The sequence below is a fragment of the Rhinatrema bivittatum genome, chromosome 2, assembly GCF_901001135.1.
Source record: "Rhinatrema bivittatum chromosome 2, aRhiBiv1.1, whole genome shotgun sequence".
In the NCBI taxonomy this organism is placed as follows: domain Eukaryota; kingdom Metazoa; phylum Chordata; class Amphibia; order Gymnophiona; family Rhinatrematidae; genus Rhinatrema; species Rhinatrema bivittatum.
The window spans coordinates 295,879,619-295,907,395 of NC_042616.1; the positions used below are offsets into that span (position 1 = coordinate 295,879,619).

Genomic DNA, 27,777 nt, shown 5'->3' on the forward strand with positions numbered 1-27,777 from the left:
CAGGCATCAGCTGTTCTAAAAAAAAAAATGGCGCCGATGCCCCTTTGCCCTTACCATGTGACAGGGTATCCGTGCCATTGGCCGGCCCCTGTCACATGGTAGGAGCACTGTATAGGCTCGGCGGCGCGCCCAAGCCCCAGGACACGCGTATGTCCCGGGGCTTCGAAAAAGGGGCAGGAAGAGGGCGGGTCTGGTCGTGTGGCAGCGGTCCGGGGGCGGTCCTGAGGCTTCCTTCGTGCGGCCCTGCTGGAGGTTCGTGCGCCGGCAGCTGAACATAGCAACAAGCTTTACATAGAACGAGTTACAAGGTGAACGTTAATAAAGGTAACCATGATAAACATGAGCAAGTAAAACAATAGGCAATACAGAGAACTAGTTACAAATTAAGCGTTGTTATGAGGCAGTCATGAATAATTAGGTTATTAACAGTTTAAGTTTTACAGAGAATAAAATTGTGACAGGAGAGTTAAAAGTGGGTAACATTGTGTGAAGTGACTGGTGATATAGGTAGGGCTTAAGCCGGGAGAGGGAGGCAAAGTGCACAGGAGAACACCTGGCATAAAAGGTGGCTGGGAATAAAGGGGGGAAGGGGAGAGGAGGGGTGAACTAGCTGGGGTATACTGGATAATTCAACAGAGTTTCAACGGAGCGAAGAGGAAACAATGAAATTATGAGGGGGGTTAGGAGAAGGCCTGTTTGAAGAGCCAGGTCTTGAGGTTCTGTTTGAATCTTTTATGACAAGATTCTAAGCGAAGGGTTGGAGGCATTTTGTTCCAGAGGGCGGGTCCGGCTAGGGAGAGAGCACGTGCCCTGGTGGATTTAAGTTTGGACATTTTAGGAGAGGGAGTATGCATTGTGGCAAGGTGTTGCGCTCTGGTAGGTCTGTTGTGAACGCGGATTTGGAGGTGATCTTGGAACCAGGACATGTCGCGATTGTGAGTGGTTTTGTGGATGAGGGTGAGTGCTTTGTAAATGATCCTGCTACCTCCATCTCAGAAAGTGCTTCAGAGCTTGTGAAACCCTTCTCACGCTTCTATCATTGCTTGATCTACCTTCAGTTATTTTCATTTTCTGAAGTGTTTTGATGCGGAAAATAGACTAGCTCTCTCTTTATTTCACATTAAAGAATCATTCAGTATTTATCTTTTGTTTTAAGGTGTTATAGTGCTTATAGTTTTATTAATTCGTAGGATGTTCTAAAATTTAATCTCTTTAGTAAACTTCAATAAAAATAGAATGACTAAAACCTCCCCAAAACAGAGTGGCAAGATTGGCATGAATAGTGCCTTTTATGCTTAGGTATTTCACATGCCCAAAAAACTTTAAGCAAAATCTCAAAATGTGGCTATTCTCACAGGCTTACTCCTAATATCTACACCTTGGCCTCCTACTCTCCGCATGCACACATCCTCTTAGCCTATCCTCCCTCAATCCCCTTTAGCTAACTCCCTTCTTTGAATCCCTCCCTCCCCCCTTTTAGTGCCACCTATCGGTACCCCCTCTTTCAGTCCCAATGCATCTTGCTGTGTTCCTTATATTGTATATATTATATAGCATTGTTTTGCCATTATATATCTTATATATCTCTTATACTACCTTGTATTTCTCCTATGTTACGTTATTCACTCAAGTCTAAACTCATATATTCTTTCATGTTTATTGTCAAACGCCTTCGGCGCCATACTCCTGTTCAATGTACACCGACGTGATATCCTCGATGAACGTTGGTATATAAAAACCGTTAAATAAATAAATAAATAAAATGCTATTAATCTGTGCAGCCTGTGTTTGAGCATGAGCCAAAAGCAGTAAGATAAAGGAAGATGAAACTCAAATTACAAATGGCAGCATTATATCAGAGTGGTCACTCTAGCCTCAATAACGAATTGCTATGAAAAGAATTAAAGACAATTTTAAAAGATTTTAAAAGACAGATGAGCCATTAAACAAAAAAGAAAATACAAATAGAGATTGAAATACTATATTTGAAAAACATTTAAAAAATGTAAAACAGAAATCAAAAGCAAAAGAGCAGGTGTCAAAAAAGAAAGCGAAGGGAGACCAGATTGCTGGGCCCCTCTTCCGGGACCGGACCAACACCCCGCCCCTGCTGTCGTGAGTGGGAGGAGCCGTGAGCCACAAAAACGCCGCGGCGGCGTCAGGAGAGCCGGAGACCAGATTGCTGGGCCCCTCTTCCGGGACCGGACCAACACCCCGCCCCTGCTGTCGTGAGTGGGAGGAGCCGTGAGCCACAAAAACGCCGCGGCGGCGTCAGGAGAGCCGGAGACCAGATTGCTGGGCCCCTCTTCCGGGACCGGACCAACACCCCGCCCCTGCTGTCGTGAGTGGGAGGAGCCGTGAGCCACAAAAACGACGCAGCTGCGGCGCGTCATCGCCGCCGGCGCGTCACCAAAGCCGTGCGCACCCAAGGGGTGCGCACGGCTTTGTCCGGCTTAGTCCGGATTAAGACGGATAGAGGAAGGAACCCTTCATCTGACCTTCATAACTGAGATCATTTGGATACAGGTACTTTTTGAAGCGGCTGGTTTCAATTGTTTAGTTGTTTCTTATATTTTATATGCCTGCTAAAAGAAAAGGGAGGGTAAGGGTGTTTCCCTCAGAACCCCTTCCCCCCCTTTTACAATTAGAGATAGACCGCTTCATGACACAGTTTAAAAATGAGGATTCCAAGGACTCCCTTGGAGGCCCCTTGGAAGGAGAACAAGCGGCCTCCCAGGAGGAGGCTTCCCTTAGTCCTGTGTACCGACCGTCTCCTTTCCAGCGAGAAACAGGAGGAGGAACTGTATCCTTGCCCTCCGAAGAGGGGGCGCAAAAGAATGCATCTGGGGGAGAATCCTCGTCCCTAATATCAGGAAGGGAAGGAATTGAGGAAGTTCCCCTTGAAACAGGGGAACCTCCTATATTTCCTACAGGTCTACAACAACGATCTCCCCAACCTGAGACTGCTGTGGATGTAAGGCCTTTAACAACAAGGCCAGAGACAGTTACGTTGGGAGCCATTTGGGACTTAGTAAGCAGTTTGAATGCTACTGTAAACAGGTTAGAAGGGAAACTTGATAATGTAGCTTCTAATTTACAACAACAAGTTTCTTCTGTACAGAATCAAGTAATTACTCTTACTACAAGAGTTGATGTAATAGAGCGTAAAGTAGAGGTGGTAAACTCTGTGAATAACAAGCTTATTAGTGATTATCTAATCTGTTCTAAACGTTTAGAATATCTTGAAAATAATGTTAGACACTTAAACGTTAGGATTGTTAATTTCCCAAAAATAGTAGGTGAAACTGTATTAACATCTTTGAAGAAATTTCTGACTGAGATACTTGGCTTTTCTGGAAATGACATTCCTTTGGTTAACTCATGTTTCTTTGTTAAAAAGAGAAGTTTGGATCCAGTATTAACTATTCCAGAAAACCTTACAGGTTTTCTGGAAGACTCGACATTGCAGGTTCTTGACAGGAACACCTTGATTGTATCATTAGTGTCCACTGGGGATATTACTAAATTAATGAAACAATATTTCCAAAAATACCCGGTTTCTTATATGGGACAAGACGTAAAAATTTTTCCTGATCTCGCCCCATCAACTCGTAGTAAGCGAAGAGAGTTCTTGGTATTAAAACCCAGAGTTTTGACTCTGGGTTTTTCATTTCTATTGAAATACCCATGTAGGTGTTTAATTAGAAGGGGTAATGAATCCTTTAGTTTTAATTTAGTGGAACAACTGACCCAGTTCATAGTGGCTAGAGAACCAATTACTTCTTCCCCAGTGGTAACCTAGGTGTCAGGCAGAATAGTAATATAACTGTGAAAATGTACCTAATCCTGTGAGATTGTAAGATTTTCTTTTTCTTTCTCCATAATATCTTTTCCAATTGATTCTCAGATTTGTATTAATACTCCTGAAGAAAAATTAATTATAAATTTTTTGGTGGTTCAACATAAGTATAAATGAAATATGTTACTTTATTGGTAATGTTTGAAATTTTTTTCTTTTTAAATATGTTGAAATTGAAGGGATTGAAACTAAATCAAATATTATAATGTAATGAATGATATTTGAAGTAAATACTTGTAAATTATATGATAAATAAAATATTAAAAAAAAAAAAAAAAAAAAGAAAGCGAAAAAGAGCTCAATGAGAATAAGCTTAAATTATGAGAATGGCAATCAGCATCAGCGGTAGCAACATCACTTGGGTCAATGGCAAAAGACAGAGTTCAAAATGCCTTAGTACAGGGCAAGGCGCCAAGCACGTCTGTGCCGAGAAACCTACGTTCAGCACCAAGGGCAGCGCACTGGTGTCTGATGCTGAATTCTGAGCAGAAAGGAGAGTGGCTAATGCTGACAAATACAAGCGGTAGATCTTGTGTGCATGAGTTTAACAGAAAAAGAGGTGAATCAAAGTCGCCAGATAATATACAGTAGGTAAAGGATATGAGGAAACAAACTAAAAAAGCAATGTTCCCCACCGATTTTAACACCAGAGGAAGCAACAGCTTCAAAGTATTTTAGCTATACCACCATTCCCAGAATCATTCATACTAACAATTTGGGAGAACTTTATGAAAAAGCATATGGCTCAGCCTTCTACTTCTAAACAATCACATTACAAACAAAAAAGTGTTTTGAAAACAACAGGATTCAAGGATCTCACCAGTAATAATATAGATTATGAGTTCTCAAATTCAGATGATATGATAGCAGAGGAATCATTGGATGATGATATTGATATCCCTGCCAGTGCATCTCCTGAGCCATGAAAAATTACAAGTTGTCCTGAAGATATGACTTACTTATGTTTCTGCAAAAAAAAAAAAAGTTGCAGAAAATATACCTTGTTAAATTAGAGAATACAGATTAAATTAACAAGGATTTGCCAGGTGTTTTAAGGTGTATACAGTCACATAAGCAAATAAATGTGGTACCGATACATAAAGCTTTACAAGAACTGCAATTAGAAATATGAAGGTAATACCACTGACAGGATATTTAATAGCTAAAAATATAGATGCAAAATATAGAGTTCAATAATGCCCAGCATACTATACCAAAGCTAATTGATGATTGAATAGTAGTAGAATCTGCATTCAGCAGAGTCAAAAAAAATCTATGACATATCAGCAAGTCCACCACTAAAGCATGTCAGGTTAATGGAATCCACGGCTAGAAAACATTATTACAATTATCAATATTACAATCCAGATTTGCTGCACGTCAGTGACAATGTTATGATATCGAGGTGTTTGGTGGATTCTCAGGGGCAACAATGATGGTATCTCCTACAGGGGGAGCCCCATAGGGAACTGTAGCACCGGGCTAGACTCAGAGGCACAAACACAAACACAGAGAATATATCTTTATTATACAGCTTGTCTGATTCACCAGAGGTGGCAGTAGAGAGTGGATTAGATAGCAACAGTCTGTGATCCTTGGCGTAGGAGACCCATTTCACAATAGTGGTGTAAGGTCCCAATGCAGATGTCCAGTAAGGCACTGTTGGAGAGACAGACTGGCAGATGTTATAACACACTCCCTTGTAGCTGAGTAGATAGAGTTCCCAATGAGCAGGAAAGAAAGGATAGGTATCAACAGTCTGTGATCCTCGGCAGAGGAGACCCGTTCCACAATGGTGGTGTAGGGCCCGATGCAGATAGACAGCGAGGAGCTGTAGATGGGCAGACTGGGAGAAGTAGTACTCACTCTCTGTAGCTGATAGGTAGTGTTCCAGCAGGTTGAAGAATTGGTAGCAGGCATCAGGATAGACACACAGGCCCTCGAGGAGCGAGTACCTGTATTAGGATAGGCACCTGGAAATAAGCAAAGGGCCCCCGAGGAATGAGTACCCAGGTTAGTAGAACCCCGGAGGGTGAAGGTGGCTTCCAGCAGCAGTAGAAGCGGCAGAGCAGCTTCAGACCGGAGTGAATCCAATCTGCTGCTAACTCGGCGAGAGTAAGCAAATGGGCAACCTTTTGAAGAAGGAAGCAGTGACATCACTCGAGGGTGACGCTCCCGAGGTTTGTGCCAACTCTGCTATAAGACGTGAGGCACGCGCCCTAAAAGGCCTCAGGTCAACATGGCGGGACGCTGTGCCAGGGCCGCTTTGGGGAAGCCGGAGGGTGCAGCAAGGAGATGCTACGGACGCCATTCTCCCGAGGCTGGTGAAGGCTGAAAGAGAGGTGAGGCATGTTGGGCGAAGCCGTCTGAGATCAACAGACAGAACAGACAAATTGTACAATATTTGTACATGTTCCTTAGTGGTTAGAGCAGCAGGCTGAGAACTAGGTAAGCCTGTACTCAAATCTCGCTGCCACTCCTTGTGACCTTGGGCAAGTCACTTTGCCTTCCATTGCCTCAGGTACAACCTTAGGCCTGGATTTATCAAAATGCACTAAATATCGCATGCGACAGAAAAAGGGGCGTGTTTTATGGTAATAGGCAGTTTATCACAATTTGCACTAATACCTATGCGAAGTGATAAGTTACCACAAATTGCGATAACTTTTTCACACTTTGAGATATGCCAGAATTGTGGTATTTTCTACATACATCCACTCTCTCTCTCTCTTGGCCTTTATAGCTAGGCTGGTGGTCCGGGAGCTTCACAACTACTAAAACCGGCATTTGAGAACACATCGCAACATGTGATAAAGCCTTAACGCAACCTATCGTATGGCTTAACGCTACTGAAAAAGGTGTAGCTACAATCTGCATTAAAGCCGTGTGATAGGGCTTCGCAAAACGATGAACGCAGCCCACTCCGCCCCTAACTCCTCCTCTTTTTCTGATTTGCATCGCACCATAGGTTATGGTGCTATTGCATGTGTTAAAGGCGTTTTCGCATGCATTAAGGGGTTTTCGCATGTATTAAAGGTGCTTAACGCATGCAAAAATGCTTTAACACATGTGAAAATGCCATAACGCTATTTGATAAATTACTGTTAGATTGTGAGCTCTCTGGGGTAAGACAGGGCTGGATTTCGATTGCCAGTGCCCATAGGCAGCTGGAGGGGTGGAAGGGAGTTGCAGGCACCTCCCTCTCCTTTTCTATCCTTAGATTTGAAGGGAGACGGTTGCAAACTCCCAGCTGTTTACCTAAACTGGTATTGTCATGATCCTGCACAGTGGTGGCAGTAACCTAAAAGAAATTCAACTCATTGCTGTATGCTCAAGACTCCTCCTCTTGTACAGACTTCCTGTTACTAAGGAGACCCATGCAAGAGACAGGGTCTCTTGCATGGGCTTTAGGTCTTGTGTTAAATTTGTTTTAGGTTTCTCCTGTCACCATTGTGCAGGATCAGGACAATGCTGCTTTAGGTAAGCAGCTGGGAGGCAGGGCCCGATAGAGCGTAGCAGCAGCGGCAGTGCTCCGGGATCTATCAAAATTTGGCACTGGAGGCAGTTGTCTATTTTGCCTATGCTTAAATCTGGGCCTGGGGACAGAGAAATACTTATAGTACCTGAATGTAGTCCACATTAAAGTACCTGAAAAAGTGGAATATAAATGAAATAAATAGGGGGACCTCGGAGTTCTTCTTGACCACGAACTAAGCATGAAACCTTACATCAACTCCATTCTCAAAGCAGATTTCTTCAAACTCAAAGTTCTCAAAAAACTCCGACCCCTACTATACACCCAAGATCTCCACACTGTGATCCAAGCCACCATCACCTCTAAACTAGATTACTGTAACGCACTCCTCCTAGGGCTCCCCATGTCTACGATAAAACCTCTCCAAATGTTGCAAAATACTACAGCAAGACTTATTACTAACACACGCAAACACGAACACATTACCCCTATCTTCAAAGATCTACATTGGCTCCCCATCCTCTCCCGCATATACTACAAAACCCTGACCATAGTACACAAGTCTATCCATACCCACAATTCCAACTGGCTTGACCTTCCCTTCAATGCCCCCCAGTCTACTCGAGCCACCAGATCTGCCAGCAATGGTACCTTACATGTACCTTCCCTGAAAACAGCCCATCTCTCCTCCACCCGCTACCGCGCCCTTTCTATTGCTGGTCCTGCTCTCTGGAACTCCCTGCCCATCCACATGCACCTTGAACCATGTGTGATCAAATTTAAAAAGAAACTAAAAACACTATTGTTCAACCAAGTTTATTCAGAATAGTTACTCCCCTTCACACAATTTCTTACACCACCCCTTGGTGACCTCCCATTCCTTATATTAAGGAGCTAATTATACTGTAAATTGATCTTGTTCTTGTTTTAAACTATTTTTCCATGCTGCCCTGGTTAACCCCCCTCCCAGTTCTCCTTCCCTGTTGATATGTATTTCAAGCCTTTTGTTAGAATGTGAACCGGTATGATGTCCCCACTAATACCAGTATATAAAAGTTTCTAAATAAATAAAAATAAATAAATATAATGTCAAATCTTCTTGAGGCATAAGAATGTGCAAAGCACTTAGCTATGTCAATTTATGACATTTTTGACACTTTCTCAAGATCAGCAGAAGCAATAGTGAGAAAAGATTTGCATGGCTAAAAGAACAATATATTGGCAGACAGTCTGAGTTGAAAACTGCAACCCCCATGAGTGGTCTCCTCAAGGCAAAATAGTTCAGGAGCTATTCTGCTTTTGAAGAAGACCAAAAAACAGTCCTCCTTGCTGCCCTGTTGAATCACAAACTTCCATGATATTGATTCAAAACTCCATCGACAAATGCATTGTAAGCAGATGCATTTTTGATACTTTGGGGGAAATTTTGATATATGCTTTTCCACCTATCCTACAAGAATTATAGTCAAAATAAGGGATGACTAAGTGAAGATGATTTTAGTGGCGACAATGGCAAAAGCAAATATGGTTTCCATGTTACAAAGATTGTGGTAAGGCTTCATTACCTCTCTCCGTGTATCGGGGGTTGGGCCGGGCTGCCTTGCGGCTTGCAGCATGTCGGTCTCCAGTTCAGCATGATCGGGACCGACGTCGTAGGCCTTGCTCGTGCGTGGTGTGCACGCACGCATCGGTGACGTCATCGGACGAGCGCGCGTGCTGATTCTTGATGGGACTTTTTTCGTCCCTGTGCCATGTTTGGTGTGCGCGCGCGCGTCGGTGACATCGTCGCGCGAGTGTTTGCATGCCAAGGGGGGTTTGGTGGTGATTGGTGCAGGGAGTCAGCGCGGGACGGAGAGCATTCCTCAGCTGTTAAATTTAACAGCTGAGGAATATAAACAGCGTTGCTGAGCGTTCTGGTTGCCTTGGCAACAATCAACATCGGAGACAGGCTGGTATTCAATGTGCTCTTGTCTGTTGCCTTTGTTATTTTAGTTAGTTATTTTAATTCAAGTTAATTTGTTATTTCTGAATGCTTAAATGTTTTTGCTATTTATTACTTCATTAATTAATGGACTGTTTATTTGAATACACTTCTGTTCTGAAGCTAGCATGTATCTGTGACTACAGACTTCAGTCTGATCCTGAATATACTTTTGTTCTGAAATTAATATTTTTCTGTGACAACTACAGATTTCAGTCAGACTCCTGGTTTGTTTTTTAATCTTTTTATCTTGTCTGACTGTTCTGATTAAACCTCGTATTGCAGTGAAATTAAAGTCATTTTTATTGAACTGTTTCCTATTTTTCAAACCGCCCATCATCTGATCAATTCATATTGATTAGTTGAACTAAGGATCCACTAAATACTTTCTAACAGATTGCCAAAGCCATGGATCCGGCGGAGATATCTGGTTTACAAGCTATTCCTGGTATGGCTCAGCGCATACAACAACAACATTGCTTGGATCTTCTAGCTGCTACAGTGGAGCGGCTAACTAATCATCAGAATTCTTCTTCCTCTGAGGCTGCTACTACTTCAGCTGCGAGTTTAGTTCATGGACCTGTGACTCCAATACAACTACCTGCTCCTCCTAGATATGATGGAGACATGAAACAGTGTCTAGATTTTTTGAATCACTGTTTTATTAGATTTACATTACAACCCTGTCAATTTCCAAATGATCAAATTAAGACAACTTATATTATGTCTTTGCTTGATGGTAAGGCTTTGGCTTGGGCTTCACCAATTTGGGAACGTGGTGACCCGATTCTTGGAGATTTACAACAATTTATTAAAGTTTTTAAACACGTTTTTGATGAACCCGCTCGACAATCCACTGCTGCTACAGAAATTTTAAATTTACGACAGGGTTCACGCTCATTGGTAGATTATATAGTTGAATTTCGTACTCTAGCTTCAGAACTTGGTTGGCGAGATGATAGCCTACAAAGTATTTATTTAGAAGGGTTATCATCTAGAGTCAAAGATGAATTAGCAGCTCGAGATCTTCCTGAGAATTTGGAGGAGTTAATAGATCTTACTGGACGTATTGATCGTCGAATTCAACAGAGAGTTAGAAAGACTAGAGCATTTCGGAGACCAGTGACTTTAGCACCATCTTTCTCTTGTCCTCTAGCTCCACCTTCTGAAGTTTCAAATATTCGAGTAGAGGAACCGATGCAAATTGGACATACTCCACTTACATCCGAGGAGAGAAGACTTCGCCGTTCTTTGGGATTATGTTTATACTGTGGAGGGAAGGGTCATATGCGTGCCCAATGTAAAAAATTACCGGGAAACTCCCAAGTCTAGGAATCTCCGGGGAGCTGATCCTAGGCTGTTCTACTTCTGCTCCCCTATTTACTGTACCTGTGACTTTTGTTGATTCAGGTTCTGGAGGAAATTTTATTCTGGCAGATGTTATTAAAATGTTACAATTACCTACTCAACTTAATACACCACCTTTACGAATTTCATCGATTCACGGAACTCAACTTCCTGGTATCATTGAGAGAAAAACTGTTGCCTTGAAGTTACGTACTGGAGTATTACACCAAGAAGAGATTTCTTTCTATATTTTAAATAAGTCTATTCATCCTATAGTATTAGGATTACCATGGTTACAAAAACACTCTCCACTCATTTCGTGGGATGGATTACAAATAACAGCTTGGGGAAAAAATTGTTTCAGCACTTGTTTACAAAAAATACCTAAATCTATTATTCATATACCAGATCACATTATTTCAAACTTTCCGTTATCTTCAACTTCCTGGACATTACCTTTACAATACATCGACTATTCTGATGTTTTTTCAAAAGAAAAAGCTGATTTACTGCCAGAACATAGAATTTTTTATTGTGTGATAGATCTTCTACCTGGTGCTATTCCTCCACGAGGTAGAGTGTACCCCTTATCTTTACCAGAGACTCAAGCAATGTCAAAATACATCCAAGAAAACTTAGACAAAGGCTTTATCCGTCCTTCAACTTCACCTGCAGGAGTGGGGTTTTTCTTTGTTGCTAAGAAAGATGGAACTCTTAGGCCATGCATAGATTATTGTGGACTAAATGCTATTACACGAAGAGATCATTATCCTTTACCTTTGATTCCAGAGTTATTGAACCGATTGCAAGGAGCTAAAATATTTACTAAACTTGATTTAAGAGGTGCTTATAATTTAGTAAGAATAAAGCCAGGAGACGAGTGAAAAACCGCATTTAATACCCGTGATGGCCATTATGAATATTTAGTTATGCCTTTTTGTTTATGTAATGCTCCAGCCGTTTTTCAAAATCTTATGAATGAAATATTCAGGGATATGCTAAATTCTTCCGTTATAGTTTATTTGGATGATGTCCTCATATATTCAAAAGATATCAATTCTCATCGTCAACAAGTTCGACAGGTGTTACAGAGACTTAGGGAAAATCATTTATTTGCTAAGTTGGAAAAATGCCTTTTTGAACAGGAGTCTTTACCATTTTTGGGCTATATAGTTTCTGTCACAGGATTTCATATGGATCCTGAAAAGGTTTCAGCCATTTGTGATTGGCCACAACCAGTAGGAATTAAAGCATTACAATGCTTTTTGGGATTTGCTCATTTTTACTGGAATTTTATTCCTAATTATTCCAGAAAAGTTGATCCACTTACAGCGTTAACTAAAAAGGGAACAAATGCAAAGGAATGGTCTCCAGAAGCTATAAAAGCTTTTCAAGAGTTAAAGCAAGCCTTTTTGATCGATAGTTGTTTGTATCATCCAGATCCATGTAGTCCATTTATTGTGGAAGTTGATGCTTCTGATACAGCAGTAGGAGCTGGTCTTAGTCAAATTTCAGATAAAGGAGTACTATTACCTTGCTCATATTTCTCATGAAAATTTTCTTCCGTAGAAAGAAATTATGGAATTGGGGATAAGGAGCTGTTAGCAATTAAAATGGCTTTTGAGGAGTGGCGTCAGTGGCTGGAAGGAGCCCAACATCCAGTGGTGGTTTACACTGATCCTAAGAATTTGGAATATTTAAGTAAAGCACAACGTTTAAATCCAAGATAAGGTCGTTGGTCTCTATTTTTCAGTCATTTCAATTTTTCTTTAAGATACAGACCAGCTTCAAAAAATATTCGTGCAGATACTCTTTCACGAATCAATGAGGTTGAGGATACCGTCATACAACCTCAATATATAATTAACCCAGTTAATATTGTTACAGCAAATACTAAGTTATCATCTGAAGGTAAAACAGTGGTGCCAACTCGTTTACGAAGAAAGTACTTTCTTGGGCTCGTGATTCCCTTACTGCGGGACATCCTGGTAGAGTACGAACTTTGGAACTTTTGTCTCGTTTTTATTGGTGGCCAAATGTTAATAGCGATGTAAGGAAATACGTGGATTCTTGTCCTACATGTGCTAAACATAAACCTTTGTCAGGTTGTCCATGGGGACTATTACAACCTTTACCCATTCCGGTTGAACCGTGGACTCATTCATCTACAGATTTTATTGTGGATTTACCTCCTTCAGAAGGAAAACAAGTAATATGGGTAACAGTAGATAGGTTTTCAAAGATGGCTCACTTTGTAGCACTTAAAAAACTTCCTTCGGCACCCGAATTGGCACAATTATTCACTGAACATATTTTTAAATTTCATGGATTACCTCAACATATAACTTCTGATCGAGGTACACAATTTACAGCTAAATTTTGGAGATCGCTTTGCAAAAAATTCGATATCCAACTGGATTTCACTACAGTTTTCCATCCTCAAGGAAATGGACAAGCAGAACGTACTAACAGGTCATTGAAGACTTTTTTACGACTTTTTATTGGAGATAAACAAGATAATTGGACGACTTTACTTCCATGGGCAGAATTTTCATATAACTTTCACATTCATTCTGCTACAGGAAATTCCCCATTTCAATTAGTCTTTGGGAAACAACCAAACCCTCCATTGCCAATTCCAACGTCTGTACCATCTCCAGCAGCTCAACTTACAGCTCAACAACTTCGATCATTGTGGGATTCAACACAAGTTAACTTAACGAAAGCAGCAAATATGGCAAAGAAAGCTGCAGACAAACATAGACGAGCAGCTCCTATCTTTAAAACTGGAGATCGAGTGTGGCTTAGCACTCGACATATTTGTCTTAAAGTTCCTTCTATGTGTATGGCTCCGAAGTACATTGGACCCTTTGTAATTACTGAAAGGATAGGTACACTTTCTTATCGTCTACGACTACCATCACATTTCCGAATTCATAATGTTTTTCATGTTTCATTACTTAAACCAGTAATTCTTTCAAGATTTCATCCAGCTCCCTCTGAACCAGTGAATACAACTGCTGATGCAGATATTATTTACCAAGTTCAGGAAATCCTTGATGTACATTTTCATCATCGTCGATGGGAATACTTGATTTCATGGGAAGGTTTCGGTCCGGAGGAGAATACATGGGAACCAGCATCAAACATTTTGGACAAATCTCTTTTAAGACAATTTCATGAAGATAATCCTACTAAACCCGGACCTTCTGGGAGGGGGTGTAAGAGGGAGAGTACTGTTAAGGCTTCATTACCTCTCTCCATGTGTCGGGGGTTGGGCCGGGCTGTCTCGCGGCGTGTCGGTCTCCAGTTCAGCCTGATTGTGACCGATGTCGCAGGCCTTGCCCGTGCGTGGTGTGAGCGCACGCGTTGGTGATGTCATCAGATGCGCGCGCGTGCTGATTCTTGATGGGACTTTTTTCGTCCCTGTGCCATGTTTGGTGTGCGCACGCGTCGGTGACATCGTCGCGCGAGTGTTTGCATGCCAAGGGGGGTTTGGTGGTGATTCGTGCAGGGAGTCAGCGTGGGACGGAGAGCATTCCTCAGCTGTTAAATTTAACAGCTGAGGAATATAAACAGCGTCGCTGAGCGTTCTGGTTGCCTTGGCAACAATCAACATCGGAGACAGGCTGGTATTCAATGTGCTCTTGTCTGTTGCCTTTGTTATTTTAGTTAGTTATTTTAATTCAAGTTAATTTGTTATTTCTGAATGCTTAAATGTTTTTGCTACTTATTACTTCATTAATTAATGGACTGTGTATTTGAATACACTTCTGTTCTGAAGCTAGCATGTATCTGTGACTACAGACCAGTCTGATCCTGAATATACTTTTGTTCTGAAATTAATATTTTTCTGTGACAACTACAGATTTCAGTCAGATTCCTGGTTTGTTTTTTAATCTTTTTATCTTGTCTGACTGTTCTGATTAAACCTCGTATTGCAGTGAAATTAAAGTCATTTTTATTGAACTGTTTCCTATTTTTCAAACCGCCCATCATCTGATCAATTCATATTGATTAGTTGAACTAAGGATCCACTAAATACTTTCTAACAGATTGTCATAAGTGGACCCAGTACGATTACCAATTATACCAAATCTAATATTTGAGTACAATGAGACATTATTGCTTCCCAATCTCCAAACATTTGCGCTAACTGCATGAATATTGAAAGCAGAATGACAGAGCATTTATGTTTAGGAAAGAAATAAAGGAAGTGTTAATACTGGCAAAGAAGCCAAGCACGAGATGATCTTATATCTTCAAATGGAAAAGTTTAACAAAGTGGTGTGAAACAGCAAATGAAAATCAATTGTTCAATTTCTCCCCTTCCAATCAATTGTTCAATTTCTCCCCTTCCAATCAATTGTTCAATTTCTCCCCTTCCATCCCAAGTTTATTTTCCTTGTTTTTTTGTAACTTTCCCTCTCCCTTTTTCTGATTCACTGTATTTAAAGTTCAAGGTTCTTATTGAAAATATTGTTTTTTACGTTACGTTATGCTTTACACTCCTTGTTATTTGTAAACCGGGTTGATGTGATGCCTATCATGAAACTCAGTATAACAAAAACAATAAATAAATAAATAAATAAATAAAAATCCTTTTTCATGTAAGAGAGACAGATAGTTCTACATTATCTTTTGTAACGTTCAAATTTAGGTTTGAAAACAAATTCAGTGAAATATCACTAGAGTGCCATTGTAGCATATCACCATCATTGGCAAGATCAGTTATGTTAAATAACACAAGCACCTTTCGAACCAATAGAAAAAGTAGAATTGAAGTGGATTACTTGGAAGGTTATATGTTTGGTAGAGTAAACTTCAAGCACTAGTAACTTGTCCACCTTACACATAATTCTTCCCAAATATGGTTTTATTAAGAACGCATCCAAAGTTTCTATGAGAGATAGTTTCACAATTTCATATTGATCAGTCCATGGTTATTCCTGTCTTTTTTTTCACAAAGCCACATTTATCACTAAAAGAAAACATTTTTGTAGATTAGATTGCAGAAAAAATTAATTATTTTGTTTGCAAAGAACAAAAAGTATAAGGAAGACATCAAAGCTTTTTGTATCTTCTGATATTAATAGATTGCAATTAAGAAACAAACTATATCTTCATGGTGAATGCAATGTATCTCACTCTGTTATTCTCAGATGGCAATTCAGCTTTCTCAGAAAAGTTGCTGCACATCAAATCAGAGCAAAGTCAACTTCATTAGCTATAATAAATGGAGCTTCAGGATAGAATATTTGCACTGCTTCAACATGGACAACTATTCATACATTTACAAAGCACTATTGACCTGGATCAACTGCAAATAAATCAGATGATTTTCGACATAATATACTTAAAACTTTATTAGAATTAAAGCTTCAACTTCTCAAGTAGAGCCTAGGTCTCAAAAAAAAAAATTGCGATTAATAAACTTGTAGTCCATCCTCATGTGGCTGTTTTGTAAGGCTTGTGCATGGAGAAAGTAAAGTTGCTTACCTGTATTGAGGGCTCTCTAGGGACAGCAGTACAAAACAGCCACACAATCTCTCCTACCTCCCAGAAACTGAAGCACAGCTTGAAAAAGACCGAAGGGAGGTCATGTGATGATAGCAATGTGAGAAGGGGTATGCATGCTGAGAAATATTTTTGAGAACTTTCCAAGCTGGAGAAAGGAAATGATTTTCTGTGATGGTGCTGTAGGATGATGTCACCCACTCATGTGGCTGCTTTGTATTGTTGGCCATAGAGAACCCCCGCTATAGGTAAGCAACTTTATTTTCCTGTATGGAAGAAAGATATTTGAACTAAACGAAAATGGAAATCCTCATAAACATAGAAACTTAGAACACGATGGCAGATAAAGGCCAGACATCCCATCCAGTCCACCAATCCACATTTCCCCTTCTGCTTTACAGTCTTTTCCTCTCCCTCAGAGTTCCTCTGTGCTTGTCCAAGGCTTTCTGATGCTGTTCTCATCTTCATCACTTCCACAGTACCCTTTTCTGTAAGCTTACACTCCCGGCTGCTCACAGCCCTTTGTATCCTTATGTCCAGTTTGCAGGGCTAAGCCAGCAGGAGCATGAGAGGAAAACAGTGTTATGATCAGTGGGAGCCGACCCCCACCGCCGACCGCACTTACCGGCTGCGATGGCCACAGTCGGAGCAGGCAACCCGGTCCCTGCATCACGGCTTTTTCAACTCCCCACGGCCTCCTTGGACAGCAGTAGGCGGCGGCAGTATCAGCTTCAACGTCAGAGCTGGCAGGGAGCTGTCAGCACGGCTCCTGCAAGGCCAGCTTCAATCCCAGCCAAACACGGGCGCTCAGCTCCTCCCCCTTCTTAAAGGAACCATGGCAGGAAGTCTATTTGAACCACTTCCGGTTCTGGACTACTTAAGGAGGCTTCTGAGGTTGCTCCAGTGCCTTGCAATAGGTCCTGCCTGGTGTATTGTCTGCTTCGCTTGCCTGTCTTTGATTGCTTTGGATACTGGACTTTGCCTTGCCTGCCATCTGCCTTTGACCCAGTTTGGATACTGGACTTTGCCTTCCTGCCGCCTGCATTTGACCCTGTTTGGATACTGAACTTTGCCTTCCTGCCACCTGCCTCTGACCCTGTTTGGATACTGGACTTTGCCTTGCCTGCCGCCTGCCTTTGACCCTGTTTGGAAACTGAACTTTGCCTTACCTGCCACCTGCCTTTGACCCTGCTTTGGATACTGGACTTTGTCACATTGCTGTCTGCCTCGACTCCGGACTGTCTATCCCACTGCCCTGCTGGTAAATTGGCTCTTACCTGCTAATTTTCATTCCTGTAGTACAACATATCCATCCAGAACCCACCCAGATTTGGAGGTGGAGAGTCCGCTGTTCAGTGGTAATTGTTTCGGCATATATCTTCTGTTCGGTTATTCACAATTTACTAGTAATGTTATCATTTTGTATGAACTTTTTGCACATAATTTTTTTGCTTGGATACTACAGGTGGCACCAGGGCTTATTAAACAGTGTCAGTGAAACTTTCTCTGTCTCCATCTGCTGGCAGGAATGAATAAACACAGGTGTCTGGACTGATCCGTAGTACTACAGGAATGTAAAGTTGCAGGTAAGAACCAATTTTCCTATCCTCTGTTTTAGCAGGATTCCATTTATTAACCCAAGGTCAGACTAATTGCCCTGTAGTTCTCAGCCTCCTCCTTATTTCCATTTTTATGAAGAACTACATCTGCTTTTCTCTCGTCCTCCAGAACTATTCCTGATTCTAAATAAGTATTGAAAAGGTCAGCCAGAGGAGCTGCAAGAACTTTCCTAAATTGCCTTCATTTCCTCTGATGTAGGCATCAGGCCACACATTTTTATCCACTCTTAGGGGCGGATTTTCAGAGCCCTGCGCGCCGGGAAGCCTATTTTACATAGGCCTCCCGGCGCGCGCAGAGCCCCGGGACTCGCGTAAGTCCTGGGGTTCTCCGAGGGGGGGCGTGTCGGGGGGCGGGCCCGGTCGTCGCGGCGTTTCGGGGGCGTGTCGGCAGCATTTTGGGGGCGGGTGCGGGGGCGTGGCTACGGCCCGTGGGCGTGGCCGCGCCCTCCATACCCGCCCCCAGGTCGCGGCCCGGCGAGCAGGAGGCCCGCTGGCGCGCGGGGATTTACGCCTCCCTCTGGGAGGCGTAAATCCCCCGACAAAGGTAAGGGGGGGGGGTTTAGACAGGGCCGGGTGGGTGGGTTAGGTAGGGGAAGGGAGGGGAAGGTGAGGGGAGGGCAAAGGAAAGTTCCCTCCGAGGCCGCTCCGATTTCGGAGCGGCCTTGGAGGGAACGGGGGTAGGCTGCGCGGCTCGGCGCGTGCCGGCTATACAAAATCCATAGCCTTGCGCGCGCCGATCCAGGATTTTAGTGGATACGCGCGGCTCCGCGCGTATCTACTAAAATCCAGCGTACTTTTGTTTGCGCCTGGAGCGCAAACAAAAGTAGGCTATTCGCGCGCCTTTTAAAATCCGCCCCCTAGTTTTGACAGCTTCTTGTGAACAAAAGTCTTCTGAAAATTATTGAGGTCTTCCTCCCTTCCATTCCTATTTGTGGCAGTTTTCTTGGGCCAAATCCTTCTTCAGTGAACACGAAACAAAAATGTGTTAAATAATTCCACTTTCTCCTGATGAGACTCTTCATACACCCTGTTCGACCTTCATCTTTGAGTTTTACAACCTATTTTTCCACTTCCTTCAGTCAATATATTGAAAAACAGGTCTTCTCACCCTCTTTTACCAGGTGAGGCTATTTTTCTTTCATTTGCACCTTTGCGTTCCTGCCTACTTTCCCAGCTTCCCTTACCTTTTCCAGATATTGTCACCTGTCTTACTCTTCCTGCAATCTCTTGTGGTTTATGAACACTAATCTTTCTTCCCTTACCTTTTCAGCCAAGTCTTTAGAAATCCACAGTAGTCTCTTTTTCCTTTCTCTTTTATATACTTTTGAAACAAAAAGTTTGTTTGTCCTTCCAGTATCTCCTTTCAGTTTTTTCCCCGACTGCTCCTTTTCCTTCCCTAGCATTTTCTCATCCAATTATTGGCTTCTTGAGGTCCTCTCCTACCTTTTAATGAACCACAACTGCCTGTGCTTTAATAATGAACCACACTATCTGAATCCAAAAAATATTAAAGCATTTAAACAAGACTGCTTGGCACCTGACCGCAGGGAAGGGTCATGAGTCATCCTACCTAATAAACGAAGGATGACCGACATGCCGCAAAAGCGCAGTAGAGACCAGCTCTACCGCGCATGTGCGGGCGAGCACGTCGGTCTGAGCCAGAAAAAAAAGAAAAAAAATGGCGGCGTCGAGTGGCAGCGGCGTCCAGTGGCAGCGGCGGCGTCGGCGTTGAGTGGCAGCAGCAGCAGCGGCGGCGGCGTTGAGTGGTAGCGGCGGCGGCAGCGGGTGGCAGCGGCGGCGTCCGGTGGTAGTGGCGTCGGGTGGCAGCGGCAGCGTTGAGTGGCAGCAGCGGCGGCGTCCGGTGGTAGCGGCGGCGGGTGGCAGCGGAGGCATCCGGTGGCGGCGGCGGCAACGAGGGAGGAGAGAGAGAGGGAGGGACTGACAGAGAGAGGGAGGGACTGAGTGAAAGGGGAGGAGAGAGAGGGAGTGGGACTGAGAGGGACGGAGTGAGACTGAGTGAGAGGGTGAGAGGGAGGGAGTGGGACTGAGTGAGAGGGGGGACTAAGTGAGGGGGGAGAGAGGGGGAGAGAGAGGGAGAGGGGGAGGGAGAGGGAGGGAGAGAGAGAGAGAGAGGGAGAGGGAGTGGGACTGAGAGAGTGGGACTGAGGGGGAGGGGGAGGGAGGGGGACTGAGGGGGAGGGGGGAGGGAGGGGGGAGGGAGTGGGACTGAGAGGGGGAGGGGGAGGGAGTGGGACTGAGGGAGAGTGAGAGGGAGAGTGAGAGGGAGTGGGACTGAGGGAGAGTGAGAGGGAGGGAGAGAGGGAGGGGGGAGGGAGTGGGACTGAGGGAGAGTGAGAGAGAGGGGGGAGGGAGGGAGTGAGACTGAGTGGGAGGGAGGGACTGAGTGGGTGGGTGGGAGGGAGGGAGGGAGGTAGGGGGTGGTGAAGAGGGGGAGATGAGAGACAGAGGGATGTAGCCCGTTTTAATGGGCTTAACGGCTTCTTTTTACATAACGCATACAGATAAGAAAAGAAAGCTTCTTTGTTGCTGCCCAAAGATGCAGCTTGCATAAACTGCCATAGCCTTGAGTGGAATGTAGAAAAATGCACAAACTGTGTGTTAAATTTTCAAAGTGAACTAGTCTGGCATTGATCAGTTGGAAACATGAAACATGCAGCATTTGTCACATACAGACAGCAGGTGATTTCTCATATGCAGGGAGACACAGTCACACACACAACCATGCAAACTCCTGATACAGCATAGACCAATATACAAACCACCAGCCAAAGAACACTTGCCATAGTGAGCATGAGGGAGCATTATTTGACAGTTAAACTGGATACTACTGGGAGCACTACAATTAACATGCTCCTGGAGATTGTATAGGATTTGAGGAGTACGTGGTCAGGTAGGAGGATTCAGGTTTGGGTTATGTGTAGAAGATGAGAAGAGGAGTCTTGGAGGGGGTCTGAAGAGCAGAATTTCAGAATTTGGAGAAGTATGGCGGGGAGATTGCTTGGGCCAATAGGCTTACAACTTTAAAAAATCTGTTAGGAGGCTTGGAGTAGTGGATGTTCGGATACTAGGCCTGACATAATTTTGAGTCTTACAGCTGAGAGTTTTGGGGAAAGAAGGAATCAGGCCTGTAGGCTCACAAACCCCTTCTTTTGTTTGTTTTACTTTGCAGCTGCTTAACCAGCTATGTTTTTATGTAGCTGATTAAATCAAAGGTTATCTGAGAATATTCAAACATAGCTGGTTAGTTTTGAACATTATCCCAGCACATATACTTGGAAACTTTAGATGAGTATGTTCAGTGAGATGTTCATCTTTCTGAATATCCCTGACAACTTATCTGGATAAATCATCACTTCACTGCTTTTCTGAATATTGCCCTCCAAATTTTCTGGACCATCTATGAGGAATCTGTGTATTACATGAATGTATGCACAATTACACCTCCTAATACATTTTTTATTTTGAATCCGATGCACACCAAAAATTAGCAATAGCTGTGAGGTGATCAACGGGGAATCGTGACAGTGCTTTTATTTTTCAGTCTTACATGGATACATATTCTAGAAATATGCACATGCTACCTAATAATTTTTTTGGTTTTGCATCCAATCCACTCCACATTGTCAAATGATGTCATGGGGCCAAGAGGAGGTAGAAGAGGATATTATTTTTTGGAATCACATAAGTATGTAAACACACATTATGAGGTTGAGAGAATCGACCCAAGTCGCAGAAACATATGCATTCTAATCTTAGAGGGATTCCCCATGTTCCCCTTATAGTCTTTTTGTATTTCCAACAGAAATGAAATGTATTCTGAAAGTCTGCAATGTTAGGAATGCCCCAGATTGATTCCCTAAACCTCGTTCCCCCTTTCTGAAAACTGTGCTAATGACCCTTGCGAAAGGCCTTCAGTTTCCCCCTGGATGTGTCCATGTTGGGGGGATGTGGCTGTCTGGGCTCCTGAAATTACTCCTCTCATCTTCTTTATCCATAGCCGACCCAGACTGTGCTGGAGACCTTGGAAGACATGAGTCAAATTGTCTTGCTGGCGGCTTGCCAGGAGTCCTTGCCTGACATCATCAGGGCAGCTACAGATGTCTTCTGGAAGCTGCCAAGACAGGAGAACTACAAAATCATGGAGGTGAGATCCAGCACATGGGGAAAACGTACTGAAACTTGTGTTCCGGGAATAGAACTTTATTGAACAAATCTAAAGAATAACCCAGTGATAGAAAAATGAACCATGATAACCAATAAAGAATGCAAAACTTGTCTAGTTTGCCCATTTACCCTTTCTATTGCAAACCTACAATAAATTAATCCTATCCCTTCACTGAAATGAGGTTAGCATGGAAGTGTGCTAATTTTAGTGCACATTTTTCTCACTTTGTAGCACAGAGCTTTTGAGTACTAGAAATCTTATTAAATCATGAATAAAGTTTAACTCACAAAGATGTGTGCTAAAATGTGAATAAAAATACATTAAACTTAGTGCCCCCTATTAGATCAGCCCCCTCTGTCAGCTGAAGGACTGCAATGTCCCCAGCACTCAATTATCCATGTGGGAAGTGAGGCCTGTGAGCAGAGGGCCATGGGCTGCTTCATTTTCCATGCTTACTGCCTTCTGATAAGAAAACAGTCAGAGCTGGAGCCCTGAGGTCTATGGAGAAAGGGAAAGCATCGGAGACTGGGAAGTGAATCGGATTGGAGGTCTGCATGGCAACAGGAGAAAGGAACTTTGTTGCTCTCAGCATTTTGCCAACCTAGGCACATCTTAGTGAGCTTGTGTGCAACTCCAGGCCATAGGTTGGATGGAAAGCCCCAGGACTAGCTCAGCCTCCCTCCTGATGATCCAGAGTCATCTGGTATCCATAGGCTTCCTTGCAGATGGAAGTCAAATCCCTCTAATTCCCTAAAACTGCTGTCATGTCTTCTCTCCCCTTACAGCCTTTCTGTACCATCTTTGTAAGCTCCATCACTAAAGAGATGCTGAAGGCAAGGAACCTGATTATTGCTCTGCTGCACATGCTGCTTTTTCAGGTGATGTGTTCTCCTTATTGTTCTATGGTTTGGAAACAAATTACTGGCACTTTGTAAGGTGTCTCTTCCCTTGGAATTCTCAAGAAAAGCAAGAACCCACAGCTCCTTTGATCAGGAGTGTGCACACGGGGCCCTGGCATGCCACAAACAGGTCTGGTTTCCAGGCTATCTTCCATAAATAGGCATGAGAGATTTGCATATATTTCTTTCAAGAATCATTTCAGTTTATTTTATTTCTTTTATTATACTTGTAACCCTTTTTCCATGGATGTTTAGTCTTTCCTGAGGCTGGTTTAGTGGAAGCTGCATTGCACTACAAAGTCAAGCAGTGGGAGGTTAACCACCCTCCACTAGTTTGTACAAGATGGAAATGCGGGCAACAAGGCAATAGTTGTCAGTTATTTTCCTAGCATGCCAGGTTTCTTCAGGATAGGTTTGAAATCTGTCGTTTTGAGTGAGTAGGGAAAGGAGCCTTGGGTTAGAATAGCATTCATTGTAGTGGATAGCCAGGGGACTAGGTAATGCTTCAGATTGCAGATGAATCTGGGAGGATAGGGTATGATGGGCTTATTGACTCACAGATTGGAGGATTTTCTCCACCTCTTGTGAGAAGGTTGCTCAAAAATAGGATAGTGAGATACAATCAGGAAGGAATTGTGTTGGTTTACTCAAGGTTGGGAGGGGAATGATAGCCTTACCAGGGTGCTCAGTAGCTGGGATAGGTGAGGCAGAGGATTAGTTTTTGGTCTGACCAGGAGAATGGGACCGTTGAACTTTTGTTGGGATCAATGTTGAAGAATGGAAGCTTAGGTCTAGAGAGTGCCTATGATAAGCATGTTGGAACCTTGGTTAGCCAGGTGAGATCAAGGTCATCCATGTTGCACTGGAATAAAGCATCATAGCCTTTTAGAGGAATACTCTGTATGGTAATTGAAGTCTCCTAGTTCCAAGAGGTTGTGGATGGTGGTAGCAACAGCATATAGGAATTTGGATAGTTTAAGAAATGACTCAGGGTAATTCACTGGAGAGTGATAGATGAGGATTCGTTTTGGGCATTTGTTGCCTTGAAATGTAATTTCTAGGCATTTAGATTTGCCTACAAATTTGGTAATAACTCAATCAAGGGCCAGTGTGATTTTGGAAATGATAGCAACTCCTCCCACAATGGTCAGTGAGTTGGGGGTTTCTGGTAAATGTGGTAGCCAAGGTGGCAGAGCTGAGTGAAAGTGGTATGTCATCTCCTCCTAAATAGATCTCAGTGATACATAGACAGTAGAGATGGTGTTCTTCAGTTTGGTCCTGAATTCTACTTGCTGATTGAGCATTGAGAAGGCCAAGTTGAAGGAATGGGGTAGTGATTTGTTTGGGCTGGGAGAACAACTGTTTTAATAGGAGGATAGGGAAAAGAATTTGTATAGGTTGGCTTTGTTGGCAGGGGATCTCTTCTATGGCAAATCATGTCTATAGGTAGAGTGGGTTTTGCTGAAGCACATAATGGTGATGTATTATGGCCTTTTACATCTTCTCTCAAGGTCTGAGGGCAAGGCACCAAGTTGGCAAGTGGAGTTTTTATTTTATTTTTTTTTGGGGGGGGGGGGGGGGGGGGGGCAGAAGTAGGACATTCCTATGTGGAACACCAATATTATTTTTAATTATGCTAAAGAATCCCTTTGCTCTCCATGTAATTTAGTTGAATGATAAATTCACCTATGCCCTTGGAAGAACATTTCAGAAAGGTAGACCCTGGGATGAGAGGGATTAAAGTCCAGACGGCAGGAACATGTGAAGACAAGCCCTGAATTTACTCCCCTCCCCTCTTTCTGTTACTTTCTCCAGACAGCGTGTGTGAGCGCATGGATTCCAGCTGCCACTCAGCTAGGCAGTTGAGCCTTAAATGTTTACCAACAAAGCCAGGTCCCCACTTCCACACAGAGGAAGCCTGCCGCACAGAGCGCCAACACTGTTTGCATAACATGTCTTAATACTATTCTAATTACAGCTAGGCTGACACCCTTGTCCTGAACAGCAGCAACATGTGAAAACAAAGCTTTGGAAAGCCCCTTGAAATCTATTAGGGGCCTGTGCAAGTAAAATTTGTGCGTAACCTGGTTTTGCATGTACCAGAACTGAGTGGAGAAATTCCTGGGGTAGAATTTGGAATTTTGCCTCTACATTTTCAGTTTAAAAAGTGTTAACCTTGCACAATTTATTCCCTGCTTGGAGCAGGTGTAACTTTGTGCAAGTTAAGCTGTGACACACATCATGTCAATTTTACTTAAGCATTTTCAAAGCAAGCTATGATTACATTACTCACTGAATTATTTTTTCTAACAGGAAGAGTCTTGGTGAACTGGCCTATCCTCAACCTTTTTCTCCACAACATCTATCATCTGCTAGGAGGCGTTACGTCTTCCATTTTGGCCTCCTTCCCTGCCTCCACATCTCATGCACTCCAGCTCATGAGAGAACCAGCAGCATTTTCCATCTCCCTGCTTCCTTGCAGCAAAAATGGCATGAATAGGAGCTTCCGGTGTCAATTACACCAGAGGCCTGTATCCATAGCCTTGGCCTCCCATTCTCTGCTGCTGCTGATGATCCAGCTCCCTTGATGCTGCATCTGCCTACCTACCTCCACGATCACTGAGGCTCCAGCTCACTGAGGACACAACTCCCACTGGCACTGGAGATTATCTTCCCCTTTCATCCATGTGTTCTGTGCTTCTAGTTTCTATGCAGTCTGGTCTTTTGACTTTGCTGGTGGCTTTTCTGTGGAACTGGCTACTCTCTTCATATACTGAACATCCTGAACTTCGAGGTTGGTAGACATCACATTCTGCCATCTTTCTTTCTTCATTTTGCATTTAAGTTTTTTTTACCTTTAAATTATTCCTTTCTTTCCCACTCCTCCTTCTAAACCTCTTCCTTCTTGCATCTGCCCCCTACTCCCATTCTTGCATACCTCCTCCTCACCTTCTTCCTCTGCATCAGCTCACTTCCAGTGATTTTTGTTGCAAATGATCCAGCAGAAGCAAAGGTGCTGTTAAGATATTACCTCTGGTTAGAGTGGGCTTTGGTGCAGGTTGGGCGGGGGGGGGGGGGGGGGGGGGTGTGTGTGTGTCACCGATGGGGTTCATCGGCGCATTGGTCAGGGACTGCAGCGGGTGTTTCGGGCCTTGCCGCGATTTGTGCGCTCCGACGTGTCTGACGCGTGCGCATGCGCACGTGATGTCAGACGCGCGCATGCTTGGCTGGGTTCTATGTGCTGGCCTGAACGTGCGCCTGCTCCCAGCTGATTTTTGGAGACTTCAGAGGGGAACAGGGGGGGTCGAGCTCTGCTTAGAATCTAAAGGTATGTTTGCTGTTTATAAGCATTGAGGAGAAGCGTTCTGGTTGCCTTGGCAACTGACAGCAATGGTGAACGCTTCTCCTCAGCTTTGTCTCTGCCTTTTTGACTTGTATAGATACTTTTTGCTTGTTGCCATGTTTTTGCTCAGTTCCAAAGTTTCATTTGAGATATGTTCTGGAATCCTATGTGGTTTGCTGAATAAATACTTTTAATATTGAATCACCTACGTGTTCAGTTCAACTCCTCATCTTGAAGGTCAGTTTTATAAAAGGACTGTTCCCTGTACGTACCAGGATCGGTCCAGACAGTAGGGTTATGTCTCCCTTCCAGCAGCTGGAGTCAGAGGTCAAAGTTCTAAGCACCTCCCATATCCCAGGGAGCCTCCTGCGATCCTCCAGTATTCCTCTGACTCCAGCAGGTGAAGGAAGACATCCCCTGCAGTCCTGTTACTTTGACCAGCTGAGTAAATTTACCTTTATTTGTAGTGAAGGGAGTTTTTTATCCCTGGCTGATCTTTGACTAGATCTTCTTATGTTTAAAAAAAAAAAAATAATTTAAAATTAATTTGATGCTGTGTCCTTTGGCCTTGACACCTGGAAGACTTTAATTATTCCTGGGCAAAGAGGGGATTTACCGGTGGGCCGGTCCCTCCCCCTTTCAGTGCCAGAGAAGTTTATATGCCTCTGAAGGGAGCTTAGAGATTTTTTGTTGATTTCCAGGGAGGTTTCATTCCCCTGAAGAGAAAGCTCCATTAACTGTATAGCAGTTTAAAAAAAAAAAAAACCTGTTAAGTTCAAGGCAAATTTTAATATTGGGAAGGACACAAGACAAATTTATTTCAAGCCTTTCTTTTTTTCAGAGCTGTTTATTAATTTTTTTTTGTTATGCCACGCGGTTGTCGCTGTTCTGCCTGTGGAGAGCCGGCAGCACGGCTCTCCAGAGACAGTCTGTGCTTTCGCTGCGTTTCTGGCGGCGAAGGGCCATCTGAGCTACCTCTTACTGGCAGAAAACAGCAGTTGCCACGTACACGCGATTTAAATGCTTCACAGCTGATTTCCTTACCTATAACGGCCCCGTCTCCGAATCGCGGGGCAGTGGCGGCCATTTTGAATTTAAACGACGATCGCGTTGGCTCGCGGTCAGACGGAGGGGAGCACATTGAATGTTTATCACCTCCTATTTTAGCCCCAGAGCACTCTAGTTTGAATGAAAATGATAGTATTCAACCTTCTTTACCCCGGGGGGGTTTTAAAGCAGCCATTTTCATCACAATTTATTTTGCTTATGCATAAGGCATATTTGGAGGCTACAGCAGATACAGAAGGTAATCAGCCACCCTCTGCTAAGATTCCTAAGCACTATTCCACAACAGAGATTATCCACCAAGTATATAACTTCTTTACCACAATCACTACTTGGTACTAATATTTTAACTCAGATATTCACTGATAACCAACTCTATTTTTATTTTTATGTTTTTCAATTAATCAAAACAATTTTTTTTAGAGATGGGGATGGTTTCATATAATGTATATATGGCAACCCCCTTGGTGCCTTTACCGTTTTAAT

At 43.2% G+C, this 27,777-nt stretch overlaps 1 protein-coding gene across 3 annotated transcripts in view; it reads left to right on the forward strand.

Moving 5' to 3' along the window:
- LOC115084588 overlaps positions 1 to 25,935 on the forward strand; it is a 41,736-nt gene extending 15,801 nt beyond the window's left edge. For all 3 annotated transcript variants that reach the window (XR_003854599.1, XR_003854600.1, XR_003854601.1), the window contains 3 exons: positions 21,817 to 21,963; positions 22,770 to 22,862; positions 25,197 to 25,935. The gene's annotated coding sequence lies outside the window, so the exon portion shown is untranslated. The remainder of the gene's footprint in view (positions 1 to 21,816; positions 21,964 to 22,769; positions 22,863 to 25,196) is intronic.
- Positions 25,936 to 27,777: the final 1,842 nt, after the last annotated feature.